Genomic DNA, 6574 nt, shown 5'->3' with positions numbered 1-6574 from the left:
CAGAGCCAGCACGGGGGCTGACGGGGACGCCGCCCCCGTGGCCACTCACAGGCCCCTGGACCCGACCGGGCAGCCTCAGACGTGACCTGCTCTCTGGGGGCGCAGGCGGCCCCGGGACACGGACGTTCCGCAGGACGCCGGCCGCCCGGGACACGCCGCGCTGCAGGCCCTGACCGCGCCCCCCGGCTGGACGGCCTTGGTAGCAGCCGAGCCGCTTCCTCCCCTCCTACGTGAGGGACGGCATCTCCCACCCGCCTGCGCCCCGAAGGCATCACTGGGCCGAGTGTCCCCATAACTTGATCAGCAGCGGGAAATTGGATCAGGGCGTCCGGCGCGCAGCCCCCCCTTCGCGCCGCGTGAATGTCAGAGCCCCGGGGCGTGGAGCCCTGCTCGTCTCGAGGTCCGGCCTGGGAGGAGCAGATGGCCGGCTTGGGCCTGATTGAATTTGCGTTGATGTGTGCGATGCATTCGGTGGTAGCCGGAGGGCGGCTGCCTGGCCCGAGAGCTAATTTGCCCATCAACGAGCTTGAAACCCACTTACCTGGGAGGACTCATCTGTCCCGGCAGGCTGCCTCATCTCGGCGGCCGACGGAACTGCCGGCGGCTGCAGGTGGCACTGACCGAGGCCCTGTGGCCCTGAGACTGATTCCAGTTAGAAAGCTCCTTTGGCCCCACCGTCCCCCTCAAGGAGTCCATCCTAAAGAATCACAAGCACCGCCCACGAGGGTTCACGCGTGCGAGCGTGAATCACACCCTTGCGTTACCAGCTAAAAAGATCAAAGAGCCAGAGACTTACCAGCGGGATTGCTGGTTAAATGAGTTGGGGTACTGCTGTACGATTGTCCACTGCCATTCATTATGGTCCAAAATATAATTGGAAAAGTGGGGCAAGAGTGTGGACAGTATGCCACTTAGAAAACTCGCGAACGGCAATTCCGGCAGACGAGGCGCTAAGCCGTGGCGGGGACTCGTTCCTGAGGATGGGCTCTGTTGTGTCTTTTAGCCGCCTTCATGGGGCTAAGAGGGGGCTGCCCTCTTCCTAACAGCCAGGTGCTGTTCCAGAACCGTCCCTCTGCTGGCTCGCGGACCCCTCTGAGGGGAGGAAGGGAGGGCCAGAGAAGTTAGGGGGCACGTCTGAGAGGTCCCCGGGGGGCCGGGGTTCGACTCCAGACAGCGGGCTCCGGCGTCTGGACTCGTCACCGTGGCGCCATCTGCCTCCGGGCACTGAAGGCAATTAGGAAACAAGAAAACTTTTACGTCTCAGTGAGAGCCCAAACCAGGTGTCCTTCCCTGATAACTCTTTTTTTTTTTAGATTTGTTTATTTCTCTCCCCTTCTCCCCCCACCCTGGTTGCCTGTTCTCTATTTGCTGCATGTTCTTCTCTGTCCGCTTCTGCTGTTGTCAGTGGCACGGGAATCTGTGTCTCTTTTTGTTGCGTCATCTTGCTGTGTCAGCTCTCCGTGTGGGCGCCGCCATTCCTGGGCAGGCTGCTCTTTCTTTTCACGCTGGGCGGCTCTCCTTACGGGGTGCACTCCTTGTGCATGGAGCTCCCCTACGCGGGGACACCCCTGCGTGGCACGGCACTCCTTGCGCGCATCAGCACTGCGCATGGACCAGCTGCACACGGGTCAGGAGGCCCGGGGTTTGAACCGCGGACCTCCCATGTGGTAGACAGACGCCCTAACCACTGGGCCAAGTCCACTTCCCTCCCTGATAACTTTTGAGGAAGCCGAGCTGCCATGGGAGAGAGGATTGGGGGACACCCTTCCCTTTTTAGGTGGGTTTGGGGTATCGTGGACACACGAGGGACCCCCAACGTCACTCTCGTGGCTGAGGTCGTCGCCGTCTCCCGCGCGTGGCCTGAGCCTGGCAGATGCGAGGACAGGCGGAAGATCAGGGCGGGAGGAGAAGGGCCAACGTGCAGGGGTCCCGGGGGCCCCCGCCTGCAGGAGCTGCTTCTTGGTCCAGAGGTGGCCCCCCCGGGTGGGGGCACAGCCAGGCTTGCGGCTGGGCAGACCCCCGGAGGGGGCGGGCAGGCTCAGGGCGTCGGGTGGGCATGCGCCGCGTGTGCCCCGCTCAGGAGCCCTGTGCCCCGACTCCGCGCAGGGGCGGTGACAAGCAGAGAGGGGCAGAAGCCAGCTGAGGGCTCTGCCGGCCGCCGGGACGCTCAGGCGGGGGCGGCGCTCTGCAGGCGGCGTTCAGGGACCCTCCCCACCAGCCAGGCCTGGTTCCAGCACAAACGCTGGCCACCCCTCCCGGCCCTGGGACTGCCCCGGGGCCCAAAACCCCCGCTGGGCCACACTGACGAGTTTTATGTGACAGCCCCAAAGCGGCCGTGCTTCCCCACCCACGAGCCCGCGGCCCGAGCCACCCCGGGGGCATCCGCCAGGGTCTTGGGGCGCAGGCACCGCCGCGCTGAGCTCCTGCCAAAACAAACGACCCCAGAGCGAGGGGCTTCAAACGACAACGCACGTTTACTCCCTCACCCCTGGGGGCCAGGGGCCGCAGTGGAGCTGCCAGCAGGGCTGGGGGCCCGGACGCCGGGGGCTCTGTTGTCTTGGGTCCCGCCCGCGTCCCTTGCCGGTGGCCCCGTCCTTGCCTCCCAGGCCTGCCGCAGCGCCGCCCCTCTCGCTGGCCCTGCGGCCGTCCTGGCGTCCCTTTCCGGCTCTGACCTTCTGGTGATGAAAGCCAGCCACCAGCTGCTTGTCCCCAGGCCAGGCAGGGAGCTGAGGCTCAGTCGTCGCCTGTCACACACGGGACCCTGCGCTCTTCTGAGCCCCGAGGGGTGTGGCGGGGGGCCCGCTGGGGCACCGGCCGCTTGCCTGGGCAGGGTGGCCCTTCAGGAAAGCCGAAGGTGCCCAGAGCAGGCACTGCCACCTCCCCTCTGCCTGGTTCCCCAAGCTGTTTGCATGTCTTTACAGAGAAATGGAGAACAGGTGTGGGGGGGCTGGCCCCCCTCCAGGCCCCTGGTGGAGGTGTGCGGGTGTGCGTGCGTGCAAAAGCATGGGCGTGTGTGTGCGTGTGCTCTGGGAGTGTGCAACAGGGTGTGCAGCTTTTCAGGTCAGGCCCCTTACTGCTCCCCCTTTCCTGACCCCAAAGCACGGAGACGAGACTGAGGCACAGAGAAGGGGAGGGCCTGGTCTGCCAAGGTGGGAGCCGAGGCCCCGAGCCCGGGGGCCCCGGTCATGCCGGGAGCTGGCCAGGCCGCCCCCCCCTCTGCAGCTGGTTGGGTGTCCTGCTTGTGGGCGTGAACCCCCGAGGGCGTGGGGCACCCGGGTCCCCAACGCCGAGCCTGTCTGAGAATGGAGGGGAGACCTTCCCAGGTGCTGGGCGCCTCCAGGCCCCCGTGGACCCGGCACCTCCGGCCTTGGTGGACCCTGCACCAGCTGCGTCCATCAGCAGGCCCTGGAGAGGGGTGCTGCCTCCTCCGCACGGCCGGCACGCACTGACGGGGCAGGTGGCCTCCCCGGAAGCAGGGCCCCCAGGAGGGCGCACCTCCTAAACCTTCAGGCCCCTCGGGAGGCCACCCCGCCCCGACCGGCCCCGGGCAAGGCGGGAGGGCAGCGAGCTGCGGGACACCCCGAGGGACGGGCGCCGCCTGGCCCAGCCCCTCGTGTCGTCCCCAGAGGCAGCCCCTGAAGGTCTGTGGGGGCCTCGTTTGCAACGTGCTCCCACTGGCGGGGCCTGCTGGATTCTCCCGGCTCCGAGGAGGCCCTGGATGTGAGCCCCGGGACATGAGCCCCGGGATGTGAGCCCCAGGACGTGAGCCCCGGGATGTGAACTCTGGGACGTGACCTCCAGGATGTGACCCCCAGGACGTGAGCCCCGAGATGTGACTCCCGGGATGTGAGCCTGGGGACATGAGCCCCAGGACTTGAACCCCAGGATGTGAGCCCTAAGACATGAGCCCTGGGATGTGAACTCCGGGACGTGACCTCCAGCATGTGACCTCGGGACGTGAGCCCCGGGCCAGGGCTGGACTGGGTCACCTGCTGCACGGCCCGGCTCGGTGGCCCCAGCTTTCCAGGGGGCGGGATCAGAGTCGGCCACACCCGGGCCTCCCGCAGCAGAGGAAGGGGTGTCGCCGCGCCCAAAGGCTGACAGCGGCAGGGAGCGGAGCAGAAGCGCAGAAGCAAGGGGCTTATCAAAATGCCAAAACCGGATCTGAGGTCAGGCGTTGCCGCGCTTGGGGGACGGCAGGCACTGGGCAGCCCAGCGGGGCTCGGTCCTGGCGCAGTGGCGTGACCCCGCGTGCCCACTCTGCCTCTGGAGGGCGACTTGTGGGAAACACGGAAGCAGAGCCGGCTTGGGGGGAGGCGGGGGAGGCTGCGGTGTGGGGGTGCGAGCCCTAATTTCCCTTCCTGCTCTATGGCCACCCCGAGAACCGGACTGGAGCCCGGGGGCCTCGCGGGGGTTCCGCCAGCTCAGCAGTCCCGAGAGAGTACCCCGGGCCGGGCGGGTCCCGCGGTGATGGCTGCCGGGGCTGCTGCTTCAGCTGGGGACCGGATCGCTTGCTTTTAAAACCCATCTCAGCACGCGGGCACCCGGGGGGCCTGGGCGGCCTTTGCCTCTGGTCGCCCCTGACCCCCTGGCCTCGGCCGGCTCAGGCTGCGCCCCTCCGGCTGGGGGCTCGCGCTTCGGCTCCACCAGCGCTGAACCGTGGGACCTCGGGCACGTCCCTGGATCACGAGAGACTTCTCCTCCTCCCGTCTGAAATGGGGGTCCTTGCCAACCCGCACAGACAAGGTTAGCGTGAGGGTCCGGCGCAAAGACACGGCAGCCTCTGCCTCTCCCGCCGTCACGAGCGCTCCCGAAGGCCGCTGAGCTGCCCTGGCCACGCGCGAGAGGGGCTGGCATTCCGCTCGCTTCTGCGCTGGAGAAGGAGGGTTTCTGAAGCCGGTTAGAAATAACTGGTGTTAGTCTAAAATATAGACCACAATGTAAACCCAAGTGTAACCTTGTTGGAAAGCTATTGCCTCAATATCTGTACATCAGTTGCAGTAAATATAGTATGAACATGTGAAAAGATGATTGCTGGGGAAGGGCAAAGTGTCTGATGTTGGATATGTGGGAGTACTGTATATTGTATATGTGAATTACTGTGGTCTAAAACTTTTGTGAAGACAAGCTTAATAATTAGAAAAAAGAAAAGAAAAAGAAAGGACGTAGACCCTGAGGAAGAGATGGAAGAAGTTGCCTTGCCAATGTGCATACAGGGCAATACTTATTGCAGTGATGGAAGGCAAAACATCAAAAACAAAGCTTTCATTTTTTAATTTTTGATACTGCAATTTATTTTTACTTTAATTTTTCTAAATTAGTATGTATTCTATACCTAACCTTTAAACCCATCACTATATTCCATTTTACTATTAATGGAACCTGGCAATATATTGGGCTTCGTCTTCAGGGAGGTTTTGGGCCACAGAGGGTTCCGATGGTGGTGGGGGAGGAATACTGGTGTGGGGGGCTATTGGTGGGGGGTGCATGGTTGGGAGGGAGTTCTCAGGGCATATGTGTGGGGTGCATAAAAATGTTGGGATATTTTCATAATGGTTACAGTTGGGAACGACGGCTGGGGGAGTGCTGAGTTCCTGGCCGGGGAGCTCTGTCACCTTCCCTAATGAAACAGCAACAATCCCCCGAGTGCAATGGCTAAGCCCAATAAGGAAGGATGGTCCAACAATGAGCTCTTGATGCTAATGAGTATGCTTGTGAGCCTGTGTGTCTGAAATAAGAACTAGGCGTAGAGCTGCAGGGTGCCTAAGAGTTACCTCCTGAAAGCCTCCATGTTGCTCAAATGTGGCCAGTCTCGAAGCCAAACTCAGCATGTAAATGCGTTGCCTTCCCCCCAGTGTGGGACATGACTCCCGGGGATGAGCCTCCCTGGCACCAAGGGCTTACTACCAAGTACTAGCTGATGATGTGGCTGGAGAACAATCTTGAATGAAAGTGTCAACTCAGACCAGTTGACTATCTCAGCCTACATGTAATATCAGGAGTTAAAAATGCTTTTAGACCTTGAATAAAAGGGGGAGATGGAAAGGACAAATGAGTTTGTATGGCTATGGGTCTCCAAAAAAGAGCCGGGAGGTCATCAGAGGGGTTGCCCTTACTCATACCTCAGCAGAGTCCCAGAGACAGGTAAAGTAGATACAACCCCAGGTATTGGTTCTTGTGAGGGCTACAGAGACCCACAGGTCTATGGTCATGGCAGATGGACTTTAGTGCCATGTCAGTTGGCCCTACTTTGGAGTTTGCATTCCTGAGTGTGATGGAGTTGGATTCAGATGTGATCTTTGTTCACAAGCCTCTCCTGCCACTTTTATCGGACCTGTGGTTGGTGCTGGGGTTTAGTGTATAATCAGGGGACCTGAATCTCTGGACTGTCCGTGTGATAGCCAGGCCCTGAGCCTCAACAGACTTGCAACTCCTACACTCTGGTTTGTTGGACTTACCCCAGCCAGCTAACAGGGAGGTGAAGAAGGTCAACCACCACACCAGGGGGCCAAGAGTGCCTGCAACTGCAAGCAGGAGGATTGCATCCATCATCCAAGTGGAATCTAAGCCCCTT

The sequence above is a fragment of the Dasypus novemcinctus genome, chromosome 8 (assembly GCF_030445035.2).
Source record: "Dasypus novemcinctus isolate mDasNov1 chromosome 8, mDasNov1.1.hap2, whole genome shotgun sequence".
Classification (NCBI taxonomy): Eukaryota; Metazoa; Chordata; class Mammalia; order Cingulata; family Dasypodidae; genus Dasypus; species Dasypus novemcinctus.
This window is presented reverse-complemented; position numbering follows the sequence as displayed.